The 17276-nt window shown below is 40.6% G+C and overlaps 1 protein-coding gene across 3 annotated transcripts in view; it reads left to right on the top strand.

Moving 5' to 3' along the window:
• The window catches only part of SETBP1 (SET binding protein 1), a 377368-nt gene that overhangs the window by 247415 nt on the left and 112677 nt on the right, over positions 1–17276 (top strand). The gene's annotated exons all lie outside the window — the stretch shown is intronic.

Here is a 17276-nt window from a genome sequence, read left to right as displayed (position 1 = left end):
TAGCTCTAATGGCAAAAAGCACCAGTTTTGCAGTAAAAAGCATTTATGAAAAGGAAAAAAGGAAACATGAGGTAAAGAGGAAAAAAAATACTTCTTTTTCTCCTTTTCTCCACCCTCCCCCATCCTCCCCTCTTCTCCCCTCCCCTCCCCCTCACCCAAGAAGCAAAACTAGATATCATCTTTGGGCTTCATCTTTGAGCCCTGTCTTGCTCTTGCTGGCATTGACAACCTCACATCAGTCTCTCTGCTGCTCCCCACCCTGGAACAGAATGAGCAATTCTAAACTCCCCTTCCCTGTAGAAACCCTTAGGTCACCATGTTTACCAGCCTGGGCTGAAGTAAGGATCTCTGGGTCCCAGCCCAGAACCATGACTCTGAACTTGCAAGAGAGAGGCTTGGCAAGCTGTGTATTTAACATAGGCCACTGGTGAATCTTATCCACCGGACTTTGGGAAATGCCTTTTCAGGGAGTGAGGGGCAGGTTAACTACCTATTTCCCTTTTGCATTTAACTTTCTTGCACTTTCTTCCTTTGCCATTCTGGCTTTGCCTCTGGATTGCACTTAAAATGTTGTTACTCTCTTATACATATGGCATTCAGACCTTAATACTTCACCCTGCTAATTATGCCACTTAATCACATGCTACCAATCTTCAAGGAAGAGGCAAAAACATACTCTTCTCCCTCCTCCTTTGAAGGAGTGGAATGAAGAGCAAAGCCGCAAGGGAGGATAGCTAACAAATTTTTAAAACCTCACTGTTGCTGCATAACTTCTTCTTTAGGGCCATCTGTAATTGTTGCTCAGTGTCTTCACTGCAGAATGTGTCCAAGGCCAGCACTGAGCCCTGATTTCTGCACGGGGTGCCAGTCCAGGGCTCCCAGAACCCAGCTGGTGGTGTAGAGAGGCAGGGGCAGGGAGGGCAGAGCCTGCTGCTGGACCAAGGCAGATCTTGGAGCTGGTAGCAGGATTCTAGCTCAGCAGATCCCCAGCACCTGAATGACACAGTCAGAAGGCATCTGGGACCCTCTGGAAGGATGTAGCCACCTTGATACTCTCCCATTAGTCCTGCCAGGCCTGCTCCATGACTGCCTTTTGGTTTTTTTGTTGGTTTTTTTTGTTGGTTTGTTTTTGTTTTTTTTCAATATATGAAGTTTATTGTCAAATTGGTTTCCATACAACACCCAGTGCTCATTCCAAAAGGTGCCCTCCTCAATACCCATCACCCACCCTCCCCTCTCTCCCATCCCCCATCAACCCTCAGTTTGTTCTCAGTTTTTAACAGTCTCTTATGCTTTGGCTCTCTCCCACTCTAACTTCCTTTTTTTTTTCCTTCCCCTCCCCCATGGGTTTCTGTTAAATTTCTCAGGATCCACATAAGAGTGAAACCATATGGTATCTGTCTTTCTCTGTATGGCTTATTTCACTTAGCATAACACTCTCCAGTTCCATCCATGTTGCTACAAAGGGCCATATTTCATTCTTCCTCATTGCCACATAGTACTCCATTGTGTATATAAACCACAATTTCTTTATCCATTCATCAGTTGATGGACATTTAGGCTCTTTCCATAATTTGGCTATTGTTGAGAGTGCTGCTATAAACATTGGGGTACAAGTGCCCCTCTGCATCAGTACTCCTGTATCCCTTGGGTAAATTCCTAGCAGTGCTATTGCTGGGTCATAGGGTAGGTCTATTTTTAATTTTTTCAGGAACCTCCACACTGTTTTCCAGAGTGGCTGCACCAATTTGCATTCCCACCAACAGTGCAAGAGGGTTCCCGTTTCTCCACATCCTCTCCAGCATCTATAGTCTCCTGATTTGTTCATTTTGGCCACTCTGACTGGCATGAGGTGATATCTGAGTGTGGTTTTGATTTGTATTTCCCTGATGAGGAGCGACATTGAGCATCTTTTCATGTGCCTGTTGGCCATCCGGATGTCTTCTTTAGAGAAGTGTCTATTCATGTTTTCTGCCCATTTCTTCACTGGGTTATTTGTTTTTCGGGTGTGGAGTTTGGTGAGCTCTTTATAGATTTTGGAGACTAACCCTTTGTCCGATATGTCATTTGCAAATATCTTTTCCCATTCCGTTGGTTGCCTTTTAGTTTTGTTGGTTGTTTCCTTTGCTGTGCAGAAGCTTTTTATCTTCATAAGGTCCCAGTAGTTCATTTTTGCTTTTAATTCCCTTGCCTTTCGGGATGTTCCATGACTGCCTTTGAAGGGGCTGCCCTGTAGCTCCATACCGTTTTCTCCATTTCTCTAAATTTTCTAAGTCAACTTACAGTTCTCTGGCGAGAGGCTGGTTTTTTGTGGGCCACATAATTGAAATCCCAGTTTTTGTCATTTTTCCCTGTACTAGTAACACATTTCCAGACCCACAGAGGAAGTCCCTTAAAGTCTGGGAGTTGTGGGAGTGGGCCGCCAAGAGCTCCCTTCCAGGGGCACATTTACTCTCACTTGCAGGGACCTGGTCTTCAGATCTAGGCCAATGTATGAAGCAATGCTTGTCTCCTTGACTTGCCAGAACTATCTAAGACTTCAGCTCAGAATAGGAAAGCACTGCCTGATAGAATAATGTATTTTCTGCAGAAGCGAGCTCCCCATAACTGCATATTGTCGAGTAGCTCCCAGGGAGGCCATGAAGAAAGACCTTGAATTCTGAACATTGGCTTAGTTTGAGAAGGAGTGGCAATAGACTTAGCCAAGAGGGTCTCTATAATGGGTGATTGCAAGAAGGCACCATCTCAATTTAAATGAGCTCTCCTTGGTTAATGTCTCCACCACAATCTCCATTTCTGCCAGATGTTGCTTTTCAGAAAAGCAGTTTACTGAAAAACACGTAATTATGATAGCCACATTTATATAATACCCACTGTTGGCCAGGCACTAGATTAAATATTTGACACCAACTTTTAATCCTTCCACCCCCCCTTTGAGATAGGCACTGCTAACAAACAATCCTAAAATTTGTATGAAACTACAAAAGACCCCAAATAGCCAAAGCAATCTTGAAAAAGAAGAACAAAGCTGGAGGCCTCACAATCCCTGATTTCAAACTATACTACAAAACCATAGTAATCAAAACGTATGGCATTGACTAAAAACAGACACATAGATCAATGGAACAGAATAGAGCCCAGAAATAAACACACATATATATGGTCAACTAATTTACAACAAAGGAAGCAGGAACATATGATGGGAAAAGGACAATAAGTGGTGCTGAGAAAACTGTACAGCCACATGCAAAAGAATGAGATTTACATCGTACACAAAACTAACTCAAAACAGATTGCAGACTTGAGTGTAAGACCTGAAACCACTAAACTCCTAGAAGAAAATAGGTAGTAAAGCTTCTTGACATAGGTCTTGATGATGATTTTTTCAATCTGACACCAGAAGCAAAAAGAGCAAAAATAAACAAGTGGGACTACATCAAACTAAAAAGCACCTTCACAGCAAAAGAAACCATCAACAAAATGAAAAGACAACCTACCAAATGGGAGAAAAATATGTGCAAACCATGTATCTGATAAGGGGCTAATATCCAAAATATATAAAAGAACAAAATATTTAAAAAAATATATAGGGCACCTGCATGAGTTAAGTTCCTGACTCTTGGTTTTGGCTCAGGTCATGATCTCATGGTTCATGTGTTCAAGCCCCGCACTGGGCTCCGTGTTGTCAGTGTGGAGCCTGCTTGGGATTCTATCTCTCCCCGTCTCTCTGCCCCTCCCTCACTTGTTCTGTCTCTCTCAAAATGAATAAACTTAAAAAATTTTAAATACACAAACACACACACACACACAATTCCATAGCAAAAACAAAAAACAAAAAGCAAAAAAAAAAACAAAACAAAACCATAATCCAGTTTTAAAATGAACAAAATATCTGAATAGACATTTCTCCAAAGAACACATACAGATGGCCAACAGGTGCATGAAAGATCCTCAACATCAGTAATCATCAGGGGAGGGCAAATCAAAACCACAGCGAGTTATCATCTCATACCTATGATGTGGAGAAAAGGGAACCCTTCCTTACTCACCGTTGGTGGGAATGTACATTGGTGCAGCCACCATGGAAAGCAGTATGGAAGTTGGAAGTTAACTCTGAAAAATCAAAAAATAAAATGACCATACGATCCAGCAATTTTACCTCTGGATATTTATGCAAAGAAAACAAAAACCCTAATTAGAAAAGATGTATGTACTCCCATGCTCATTGTGGCATTATTTGCAAAAGCCAAGATATGGAAGCAATAGAAGTGTCCACTGATGGATAAATGGATAAAGAAGATATGGTATATGTATCTGTATACACATATATATGTATACATTTATGTATATATATGTAGTGCAATGTTATTTAGCCACAAAAAGGAATGAAATCTTGCCATTTACAACAACATGGATGGACCTGGAGGACATTATGCTAAGTGAGTAAATCAGACAGAAAGACAAATACTGTAGGATATCCTATATATGGGATCTTAAAACAAAACAAAACAATCTCATAGATACAGAGAACACATTAGTTGCAGGATTGCAAGAAGTGAGGTGCCTGGGTGGCTCAGTTGGTTAAGTGTCTGACTTCGACTCAGGTCATGATCTCACAGATCATGGGTTTGAGCCCCATGTCCGGCTATGCGCTGACAGTGTGGAGCCTGCTTAGGATTCTCTCTTGGTCCCTCTCTCTACCCGTCCCTGACTTGTGGTTTCAAAAAGCAGTGGGGGTAGAAATAGTTGCACTGTTGGTTGTTGTTGTTGTTGTTGTTGTTGTTTCTTATAGATTTAAAAAATTGAGTATGTTTTTAAGAGGGAAAAAGACACTGCTGTTAGTTGCTAGATGAGGAAGACAAGATACAAGAGGCCGTTGACTTGCCCTGTTAATTGTGGGGCTGTGAAAAAGAGCCCAGCATAGAGCCCAAGCTCCTTCACTACACTGCCACCTCTTAGCTGTCCTTTGGATCTCAGGAATAGTGATTCTGGTCAAGGGCCTGGGAATAGAGGGTCTACTAGACCACATCTCAAATGGTTGGCCTTGGGCATCACCTTGTAGCTTGGTAGAAATGCAGAATCTCAGTCTACCCCAGACCTCCTGAATCAGAATCTGCATTTGCACAGGATACCCAGGTGAATCCTGTTCAATTTAAATTTGAGAAGTTCTGAATTCCAATGCACTCACCTGTTTGCTCTGGTTCTTTTCATCTCTGACTGCCCTGTCCCTTAATCTCCCTCCCATAGTTGAGATGGGGAGGTAGAGGGAACAATGAACAGATTCTAAAATCTAAAGTAGGGGCGCCTGGGTGGCGCAGTCGGTTAAGCGTCCGACTTCAGCCAGGTCACGATCTCGCGGTCCGTGAGTTCGAGCCCCGCGTCAGGCTCTGGGCTGATGGCTCGGAGCCTGGAGCCTGTTTCCGATTCTGTGTCTCCCTCTCTGTCTGCCCCTCCCCCGTTCATGCTCTGTCTCTCTCTGTCCCAAAAATAAAATTAAAAACGTTGAAAAAAAAAAATTAAAAAAATAAATAAATAAATAAAATAAATAAAATCTAAAGTAATGTCCGTACTCTTACTGCTTTGATAAATTGCTCTCACCTCCAGATATTTTGGTCAGTCCTCATTAAAGTCCTGATTTTTACTGACTGGGAAAGGGACTCGGGCTAGTTGGAAGGGAGGGAAGCAGCAGAGACCAACGGTCCGGTCCCCTTGGGACCAAGTTGTATCCTGGGTCCCTGGGTCCTGCCTACCACCACTCTACACTCGCCCACTCCCCACTCCCTTCACTGTCTGCTTCCCTTCTCTGTGGAGCATAACAAAAGGTGGCTCCCCCACCAGGAGAGTCCAGATTAGTCCCTGAACGTGACAGTCCCTCCAGCCACAGCCGATGTTATTAATTTTTAAAACAAACTTCCTGATTGAGGTTCTGGCTGCCTCTAAATTGTCTCTACAAGGAGACTGTGTACTAATTAACCCATAGAAACAATCAATGATGTACCTTTTTCAAGTTTCAGGGTGATTAGAATATGAAAATGAAGAGCACAATGGTGCAGATGTTTTAAAATCACAGCAGACAGCAATTAGTGACACGGAAACCAGCTGCTTATCTCTCCAGATAAAGCCTCTTAATAGGGAATTACACTGGAGGAGTCATTACCCAGATGGATCTCGTATGATTTACAGAGGAGGCGGGGCAGCGCTAACTTTGATTTGTGAGCAGGTTTTTGTCAGGCTTCCTTCCTTACCTCAAACAAGGTGGATTTGTGGCTGGGAGGGAGGCAGGCTTCACCTTTCTACCTTTTGGCCCAGGGCAGGGATGTTGCCAAGAATGGGGCCTGCAGAAGCCGCAAGCACCTGCCTCCTTGATTCAGGCTCCATTGTTTAGGGATCAACTCCATCAGCTGTCCTTGTGCAAAGGGGAGAGGGAAGACTCTGGGAAGGGGAAACAGTGAGTAACTGGCTGCCTCAGGTGTTCATTGGAGAAAAAAGTCCCTAAGTTCTGCAGAGTGGCTTTGGGGTGTATGGGTGCATGTACGTGAGTGTCGGATATAAGGAGTTCTTAATCATTGTTTGACATAGTCTCTCTCTCTCATGTAATTGAGGTAAAATTTACATATACTGAAACGTACAGATCTGAAGCATACATTTAAGCAGTTTTGACAATGTATTTTGACAAATGTAATTTGAAATCCTCTCGTGATTTAAAGTATGTCCATTATCCCCAGAAACCTCCCTCCTGACCCTTTACAACCCCACCACCTATTCTAGAACTTTATATAAATGGATTTGTACAGTATATACTTTTTGAGAGTCTGGCTTCTTTAGCTCAGCATCGTTGTGTGTGTGTGATTTATGTATGTTGTTGACTATATCTACACTTTTATTTTTATTGATGAATTTTATATTCCCCTGTTGATCAACACCTGGGCTGTTTCCAAGTGCTTTCTACTCAGAATTAAGTTGCTATGAAGGTTCTATGAAAGTCTGATTGTGGATGAATAATTTCTTCTCTCTTGGGTAAATCTGTAGGAGTGGAATTGCTGAGTCACAGAGTATATTTAGCTTTAAAAGGTGTGGCCAAATCAAATTCCAATGTGGTTGTACCATTTTACACCTGCTCCAGCAATGGATGAGAGTTTTAGTTGCTCCATATCTTTGTTAACACTTGTCAATCTCTTTAATATTAGCCATCCTATTAAGTACATAGTAGCATCTTGTTGTTGTTTAAATTGGCATTTCCCTGATGACAAATGATTTTTCAGGACATCAGCAGGTGCTCACTGATCATTGCTACTTCTTTTGGCCCAGAATATTTGGGCAAAGGTGTTTTGCTGGTAGGTAATGTTCAGTTGATTGAATGTTGATCCAGTCTTCCATACATTTTTTTTTTTCCAATTTCTTTGGTCAGTTTGTTCCAGCAGGAAAAGTGTCAACATTCTTTTATTTTTTTTAATTTTATTTATTTTGAAAGGGAGTGAACATGATTGGGGGAACGGCAGAGAGAGAGGGAGAGAGAATCCCAAGCAGGCTCTGTGCCAGATGCTGAACCGACTGAGCCACCCAGGTTCCCCTTAAAATCCTTTTATTGTGGAATTGTCTCTTTCTTTAATTCTCTTAGTTTTTGTCTCAAGTATTTGAAGTTTTGAGTTGCAAACAAATTTAGTAGTATTGTCTTTTCTTGATGAATTGACTTTTTTTTTTTATCATTTTGAAATGCCCCTAATTATCAGAATACCTTTTGTCCTGGTGTCTATTTTGCATTGTATTAATTGTCTCCAGTATTCTTAATGTTTTTTGTATTTTATCTCTTTCCATCCTTTTACTTTTAAGCTGTCTGCATTCTTACATTTAAAAGTATTTCTTGTAAACAGGCTACAATTGGGTCTTACATTTTTGTTCAGTCTGACAATCTATCCTGTGTGGTGGTGTTGTTGTTGTTTTGGAATTGTTAATACATTTCGAGTCAATGTAATTACCAGTAGTGTTCAGTTTATCTACGATGTTATGTTTTCTCTTTGTCCTCTTTTCATTCTTTTTCCTCCTTTTCTGCCCTCTTTTGGACTAATTAAGCTTTCTTTAGTATTCCATAAGTTTCCTTCTATTGGCGTTTTAGATACATGACTTTGTTTTATTTTTAGAGGTTGCTCTAGAGATTACAATGTGCACCAAGTACCAAGCTACTGTGAACTATTATTACATCCCTTCAAATATAAGAACTTTAATAAACATATACAGTGGACCTTGAACAACAAAGGGGTTAGGAGCATTGAGCCCTGTATGGTTGAAAATCTGTGTATAACTTGTGACTCTCCCCAAACTTAACTCTACTGATAGCTCACCATTAATTGGAAGCCTTACTGATAACATAAACAGTTTATTAGCACATATTTTATATGTTTACTGTATAATCACAATAAAGTAAGCTGGAAAAAAGAAAGCGTTATTGAGAAAATTGTAAAGCAAATACATTTACAGTAGTGTATCGTATTTATTGAAACAAATTTGCATGTAAGTAAACCCATATAGTTCAAACCCATGTTTTCTGAGGGTCAAGTATACTTCCATATACAACTCTCTTGTTTCTTGTTTTATTGTTTTACATTTTATTTCTATAAAAGTCATAAATTCTATGATTTATTGTTATTATTTATGCTTTAAGCAATCATTTGCCTTTTAAATTGTATGTGTGCCCACATATTTTCCATTTCCATAGTCTTCATTTGTTCATGTAGATCTGGGTTTACATTTGGTATTATTTCCCTTTACCCTAGAGAACTTCCTTTTACATTTCTTATAATTTTGGTCTGTCAGCAATTGATTCCTTCAGTTTTTATTTATCTAAAAATATTTTACCTTCATTTTTGAAGGATATTTTCACTGGTTATAGAAATTTAAGTTGACTGTTTTGTTTTTATTTTATTAACATGAAGATGTTATTTCATTATCTTCTGGCTTGATTTTTACTGATGAGAAGTCAGATGTTATTTTTGTCATTGTTTCCCTATAATGATGTGTCTTAATTCTCTGGCTGCTTCTAAAACTTTTATCTTTGTGGGGTGCCTGGGTGGCTCAGTTGGTTAAGTGTCCAACTCTTGATTTCAGCTTAGGTCACAAACTCACAGCCCGTGAGTTCAAGCCCCACGTCAGGCTCTGCACTGACATCATGAAGTCTGCTTGAGATTCTCTGTCTTCTTTTCTCTCTGCCTCTCCCCTGTTCATGTGTGAGCATACACTCTCTCTCTCTCAAAAACAAATAAACATTTTTTAAAAAAACAACTTTTACCTTTGGTTTCCATCAGTGTGTTTACAATGTGCCTATATGTGGTTTATGTGTGTGTTTATTCTGTCTATTGAGCATCTTAGCTATGTGAATCCATATGTACTATTCTCCTCTATTTCTGGGAAGCTAACTATATATGTTAGACTTATTGATACTTTTCCACGGGGCACTGAAGCCTTGGTTTTTTGTTTGTTTATTTTTGTTTGTTTTCTGTTTACATCTTTCTCCCTTCTTTCAGTTTGGATTATTTCTACTGTCTCCCCCTCATGTTCACTGAACTTCACTTCTGCATTGTCCTATAAGTTGTTAAATACATACTTTGAATTTTTCACTTCAGATATTATATTTTTCCAGTTTAGAATTTTTATTTGGTTATTTTGGTAGAGTTATTGTCTCTCTGCTGAGATTCCCCATATATTCATCAATTATGTTCATCTTTTCCTTTCAACACTTGAACATTTTCATAACGGTTGTTTTAGGGGCCTTGGATCTGTATCTACTCTCTTAGTTTTGGGTCACATTTGCCTATTTTGTTGCTTGTCTGATACATCTTTTATTGTCCTGGATGTTGTAGATATTATATTGTGTAGATTCTGGGTTTTGTTGTTTTCCTTTAAAGAGTTCGACTTTGTTATGATAGGTAGTTAATTTACTGGCAGATTAGCTTTATTCTACTGAGGATTCTTTTTAAACTTTGTTAGAGAGAGATTAACATAGTTTCTATTCTGGGGCTAGTGTAATCGTACACTTAAGGAGTACCATTTCTGTAATATCAACTAAATGTCTGGAATATTCGTTTAAGTTACCCCACTCTGGCTAAACAGAAATCCAACACTGCCAGGTATTAGTGATCTCAGAACTCTGTGTTCAGCTTATGGACCCCTAGTAGCTGCACTCTGCTGGTTCATGGAGTCTTGCCCTCAAGTGCAGATTAAAAATTGGCCAAAGACATAAGAAGATCACTATAAGGGTTTCTAGGATTTCTTTTCTACATGGCTTCCTCTTCTCAATTACCCTGTCTCTCATATTCCAGTTCCCTCAGCCCAATACTCTGAGCTCTGTTTCTTCCATGCAGTGAGATCACAGATTTCTGGCTTCTACTTTTCTGGGTCCATGTTCAGAAAGTGCTCCCAGCCAAAAAAAATAGGGATATGGAGGCCTCATGAGTTTCCTTATCTCTAGAATCACAGCCCATATTATCTCTTGTCCAGTGCCTGAAAACAGTTGCTTCATATTTTGTGTTCAGTTTTATATTTGTTTCCAGGGAAAGGGTAAGTCTAATACCTATTACAACATTGTGGCTGGAATGAAGTCAATGATCATTTTAAATTATTCAGAATTGCCCTGTACTCAAGGAAACATATGTTAGGGGCCTCTGTCTTTGCACCAGCTGTTATCACCCCCAGGAAAAGGAGTGTGTTAGTATCACTCACAGCCCCCAAACAGCATATCAGGAATAGTTCCTATGGGAACTAGATCAAGGTGACTTCCCAGGGCAATTCATGTGACAGGAAATGAGGACACTTTCACTTTATATACATAATTGAAAACTTTATGTTCATTTAGTAGCTGAGTAGTGTTTCTGTTCAGGCTGCTATAATGAAATACCATGGATGGGTGGCTTATAAACAACAGAAATTTATTTATCATAGTTCTGATGGCTAGGAAGTCCAAGATCAAGGTGTTGGCAGATTCACTGCCTGGTGAGAACCTGCTTCTTGGTTCAGAGATGGCTCTCATATGTCTCTTGCCTCACATGGGGAAGGAGAAGAGAGTTCCTTGGGGTGTCTCTTTGGGGTAGAGCATTAATCCCATTCATGAAAGCTCTGCCCTCATTACCTAATCACACTGTGTTCCCAAAGACCTCATTCCCTAAAACCATCACATTAGGGTTTAGGATTTCAACACATGAATTTTGGAGGGCCATAAACATTCAGTCCATCACACCCGTGGAATCAGAGGATCATAAGACCATGGTTGAAATAAGGTACTTAGTGGCATTCTTCTATACCTACTGTTAGCAAGTGCAGGAATGAACTGGGATGAGGAGACATCCTCTGGGGTCAAGTTCAATGGAAGCTGATATATACATTTTTCCTCTTCATGAGCCTAACGGGTCATTCTCAAAGTCTTTCTTTAAGTGATAGAACTATCTCTCCCCAACCCCTATACTCATAAATGAAATCCTTTGCAGGGCTGTTATGTTTATTTGAGGGTTAAAAGAATGATGTGGAGCATCTCTCTTGCCCCATCCACTGGCTATAGTTCAGAAATGTCTTTACAAAATCCTAGGACTCTATGGAACACATTTGAAAACCACTGAACTAGAACATATCCTGATAATATCAGAGCCTCCCTAGTCCCTAACCCAGACCCCTGTCTTTGATATAATCCAGTGATTCTCAACTTTGTCTGCCCATTGGGATAACCAAGAGCTTTGAACAAAGTACTACTGTTCAGACCCCACTTCTAGAATGCAGATTTAATTGGTCCAGGTCAGATCCCAGGCATGGTATTCTTTATGAAGCTTCCTGATGATTCTAACGTACAGCCAGGGTTGAGAAGCTTTCATCAGACAGTTTCTGGTTACATTCCTTGTCTCCCACACTCAGTTCTTGCTCAGGCTCGAGCACTTGCTTTGAGCCTCAGAGATAAATGTCAGGATACCCCAGGGCTCTGGGTATTGGCCTGCATGAGTTGGGGAAATAGAAATCCCAGGGTGGGAGGTCATGAACATCTGCATTCCAAAGTCTTTCTGGGAGGACAGCATACTCATCCACCCACACCATTGACTTTTCTGCCCACCTCACCTTGCAGTGTACTTGGAATATCTGAACAGGGTACAATGTTAGAGTGTCTTACTATGTAAGTTATAAAGAGTTCAGAGAGCAAAACAAGAATGCTCACTGGTGCCAGATTGCATATCCTAACAGGCCTATGGTGATTTGTTCTGCACATTTACCACCAAAATGTGCTACAGATGTCATGGCAACCACAGAAGAGCCCCACCCCAGAGGAATTATAGTATTGAAACATTAGATCAGTGCTTTTAAAACTTGATTGTGCTTCAGAATTATCGGGAGAGCATGTTAAAATGCACATTCCTTGGTCCCACTCTAGAAGATTGCAATCAGTAGATCTGCAGTGGGGCCCAAGGATCTGTATTAACAACCAGTACCTTAGGTATTTCTGGTACAGTGGTCCAGGATCTCATCTTGAGAAGCATCAGTTGCCAAATTAAGAGCAAAAGTTCCCCTCATTCCTTCATACCCAGGCATATTTTCCTACTCTTGTAAAGCAAAATATCTTACAAACAGTAAATTTAAATTATCAGTGTCAGCAGAAAGTAGCACAAACACAGCTAACCCAAAAGAGTAGTTTATCTCCCACAAAGTCATGCTTGATTTTTGATGAGTTATATGATTTTTCTCAGACCCAAATAGCCCTCTTCTCTCATTGTGACAACCCTTACTTTAGATAAGCCATAGATAAGACTGGGTGACTCATTTTCTTCCCATTTTTATGGATTTTTCAAGTTTTTATGCAGTGATCTCATGCTTGTTCTTAAAAGTAGACAAAAATCAAGTGCTTTTTACAAGGTAATCTAACTTACGCAAAATTTAAATGTATATGATCTATTATACATTGTGAAGTTATCCACTTCACAAAATAATTCTTCACATTGCAGAAGAACTTGCTTCCATAAACACATCCTTTAGAAGAGATATCTGTGTAGTTTTCAGAATGGTGGTTCAGTGATGAGCATTTGGCAACTAGGCTGAAGGGGCCCGGAAAACATTTTTCTTATAAAAGTAAGCCACACCTTCAAAGTGACTGTATGTTTTCAAACAGTTCACGGGGGGTGGGGGAACAGCCAAGAGAAATGCTGGGCTTAGTTGGTACTAAAAGTTTTCCACAAAATAATGAGCCCAATGTAGAATTCCATCAGGACTTGCCTTATTTGGTAACCATTTTAGGCAACACCCCTGCCATGGATGAAAGGTAGCAAAGAGGCTTTAAAGATTCAGGTCTTATTCCCAGAAAAATGTAGAATCTAAGGGGGAGATGGAAACATGTGCTAAGTAGGTCAATAAAGCCCTCAGTCAAAGACCCCCCTGGGGAGACTGACTGCAGGAAGGGTGGGAGGGGGAGCCCCTAGTTTGCCCCAGCCAGCATTGAGCTAAGGGCCTGTTTTGCCACGTCCATCTCTGTCTCAATGGAGTAAGTACTCAATTCGCAGTGAAGGACATATTGGAACTGACAGCCTTACCATTGTGTATATAATATGTCATGGCTGACAGATGAAGAAATGGGATTCCGTGAAATGCAATGGGATATAGCCATCAGCCAAGGCTGGAGAAAAGCCGTGTTCTCCTGGACCCCTTAGAGAACACTCCTCAGTTCTCTTTGCCCCTTCACTGCAACCCATCTCAGTGCAGGGTTTAAAGCACCATTTCCCCCCATTAGTCCTGATCCTTTGTTGTGCTTCCCTTTTGTCCACCCTGCCCTTTGATTGTGCAGCTCTCCCAGCAGGGCAAATTGCAGCTGAAATGGTAGAAACAATGAGATCAGGCAGTGTCCAGATGGAGGCACTGGGAACCAGGCACACTTAACTGCATTACTTTCAGCCGGTCTGCCCTGGGTATAAGTGAGCAGGCCCCACCTTTCAACTGCCAGAGTGAAATCCACCCTCCTGACAGTCACATGGCCTTCCCCAAAGGCAGAGTTAATTGGAAAGTGAAATAATTAACAGGAGATGAGAGAGAACTAAGTAAAAATTGCCTTGAAGGGGAGTTACTTTGCAAATGCCTTTAGTCCTTAAGTATTTGGGAAGGATTTTTTTTGTTGTTCAACACCTAATGTATTTGAGCGCTCCAATTTCCTTATAAGCATTATCAAATGAATGATTGGCAGTTTATTGTCTTCTGTGTGCAGCCACATATTTTATCATGGCAATAGGCATCTCAAACGTGATTTTGCTTATTCACTCAACAAACATTTATTGGGAACTTTCTGGGTGGTTTGCTTTGTAGTAGGCATAGGGGATAAGAAGATAAATGAGTCTCTGACCTCAAAGTACTTACAGTCTAGGAGAGGGAGACAGAAAAGTACACAAATAAATGACACAAAGCATTATGGGGATTGTGATCAATGTCTTTATGAGAGACAATGGTGTTTGCAGAAGGAAATGGCATAAGGAATTAGGCTGCAGGGGGTAACTGTGTTTGAGACAATATGTTATAATATACAGGCCATTAATCTCACTATTGATAAAAAATGAAATATCCCCATAGCAAAATGTGTGTTCCTTCATTTATTCAATAAATGTTTGTTGAGTGCCTACTACTTGCCAGGTACTGTGCTTGGTACTCGTGTGATGGTGTGTACAGGCTAGAAAGGGAAACGGGCTTTAATTCAATTAATGCACAAATCAAATGTAAAATTAAAACTAAAATAAAAGTACAACAAAGATGACATACCTGTTTTCATGAAAACTTCTAACAGGAGTACTTCTCTAAGGTAGGGGGCCTCCCTACAATCGAGCTGAGATTCAAACGTGAAGAGTAATAATTAAGGATTCTGCTAGATTCCAAGAAGAAAAAGACGGAGCAATCGAGGGAAACTGGTGGGATCAGAGACCAAAAATTCCAGTTTCACTATGAAGTCCCAGTGTGGACTTCAGTGACCAGATCTAGAAAAGTGTGGGGAGGTGTGGCAAGAAAGTTGGGAGGGGGGCAGGGGAAACGAGTGACTGTAAGTCCTGCTTTGCCGGAGTCCAAACTAGGAACTCAGATTTTTTTTTTTTTTGCACTGTAATGTTTAAGAAGTGCCAGCACTAACTCTCAGAAGTGTTCTAGTATGACTTACCGCTTATACTATTGCACTAAAGAGTGAGAAATTTTGTTTCCAAGCCCTTTTGTAGACCTGTCATCCTGTGAGTACACACACAGTGCCAACTAAAATCTAAAGTACAAATGACAAATTAGCAGAGGCCTGATTCATAAAAGATAAGTGGCATTCAACATTTTATGCCATGAATAAGATTCCTGTATTTTTTAAAAAATGGGACAGCAGCTTATGTCCACAGCAGTAATTTCTAGCAAAGTCAAGTGCAGGATTAGTCTAGATGTTGATGATTAGTGATGTCCCCTAAAACACTGCAAGATGAAGAAAAAGTAAATACAAAAAAGTAAATTTTTGTCTTAATTTTCTCCTAGGCACTTATAGGCTTAGCCTGGGGAGACTGTCTCATAATACTTAAAAAATAGAGTCCAATACTGGAAGTATAAACAGGATTTCACAAAATCAGGGAGGCAGAAAATAACTCTAGGGATTCCAGGAACCACTGTGAAAAAAAACCCTACTTGCTTTACTGCATTGAATTTTACCCATAATGGTTTCTGACACCTGTGTTTTGATTCTTAATAGGGACTATAAGCAGTGTTTTCTAATGAAGCGTAAATGCTAGAACATCAATGGCAAATAGGCACAGATAGATGATAGAAACATGGGTAGATACATAGATAAAGACAGATACATATTACAGGTTAAAACTTCCTAAGTCCACTAAGCCAACCATCTTTTACTTCTCAGTGGAGATATTATCCAAAGCTTTCTTCAATTTACTAGTATTTTCCATTCTTTAACACATCTTAGGATAATGCATCCTGTATGTTTACTGCTTGTGTTTATAAAACAGTACTTACGATAAACTTTGAAGAATGCTTCTTTACACTGGTCGCATGGCTTAAAATCTATCTGCAATAATGTTAGTGTATCTACATTAAAAAAAAATTGGGTTAATGTCTTGGGCAAGCTGGGTGGCTCAACCAGTTGAGCATCCACCTTCAGCTCAGGTCATGATCTCCCGGTTCATGAGTTCAAGTCCCTCATTGGACTCGCTTCTGTCAGCACATATCCTGCCTCCAATCTTCTGTCCCCATCTCTCTCTGTCCTTTCCCAGCTTGTGCTCTCTATTAAAAATAAATCAACCTTAAAAAACCTTTTAATATCTCAAAAAGACATTCATTAACTACTCCCTCTGTGACTTTGTAGGCACTGGTTATGTCTGGCCTCTAGCACAGGTTCTGCCTTTCCGGACTGAAGGGTCAGTCCTCAGGAAGGTGCCGAAGTCTGGAGACTTTCCTGTAGAATTCATGCTGGGAGAAGCACAGCTGACAGAGTTGGGAGCAGTGATCTTGAGTGACTGTGCATTTTTTTTTTTGACCCATTTATGTCCACAAGACTCAAGGTTCCTTTTGAGATTGTCCAGGAGTTTTCTCAAGAAAGCTGTCAGTGCCTAACCTGGGTTTCAGGATGCCTCAGCATACTAACTCCCAACACCACACCGCTCCTAAAAGTCAGAAGGGTGGAAGGTCTTTTGAGTTTCTTTCCTACTCCATTTCTTCTTCTCCATGTCCTTGACTGGCTCCCTTATCTTCACACAGTCTTCAAATTCCCCCCTTAGTTCCTCAGCTTGTGCTGTTTTTCCTTGTTGCAGTGGTTCCCAGTGAACTACTTGTTTGAGCACAGAGATGCTAAACTCCCAGGTAAAGTGCAAACAGAAATGAGCTTCAGTAGGAGGAAGCAAAGGAAGGACATGAGTTGGAGGGGAAGCCGGGACAGAAGTAAGAGGCAGCTTGAGTTAGGCAAAGGGACCGGGGAGTTGGAAAGTTCACATTGTCTCCTGGGCTCTGCCACCATAGGCAGGACTCACCATTAGAAAAGTTTCAGCTTTTTCATTCATACAAGTCGGGCACCAAGCTAAGTGACCTGCAGGGCCTGTCCTCTATGCTGAGATTGCATTCAACCAAAAGATCGGTAAAAGTTCCTATTGTTAAGGGGGATAAAGATGGTGATCAAAGCATCCTTATTAATGTTCCAAATCTGTGCCACATGTTTTTACTTCTGCAAATGAGAAAACTTTCAAAACCATTCTGGAATTAAAGGTGGCCATTACCAACTTTCAAATAATAAAGCCTTTTGACATTGAATT

The sequence above is a fragment of the Neofelis nebulosa genome, chromosome 11, assembly GCF_028018385.1.
Source record: "Neofelis nebulosa isolate mNeoNeb1 chromosome 11, mNeoNeb1.pri, whole genome shotgun sequence".
Taxonomy (NCBI): Eukaryota; Metazoa; Chordata; class Mammalia; order Carnivora; family Felidae; genus Neofelis; species Neofelis nebulosa.
The sequence above is the reverse complement of the archived record's forward strand: the minus strand, read 5'-3'. Positions and strand labels throughout refer to the sequence as shown.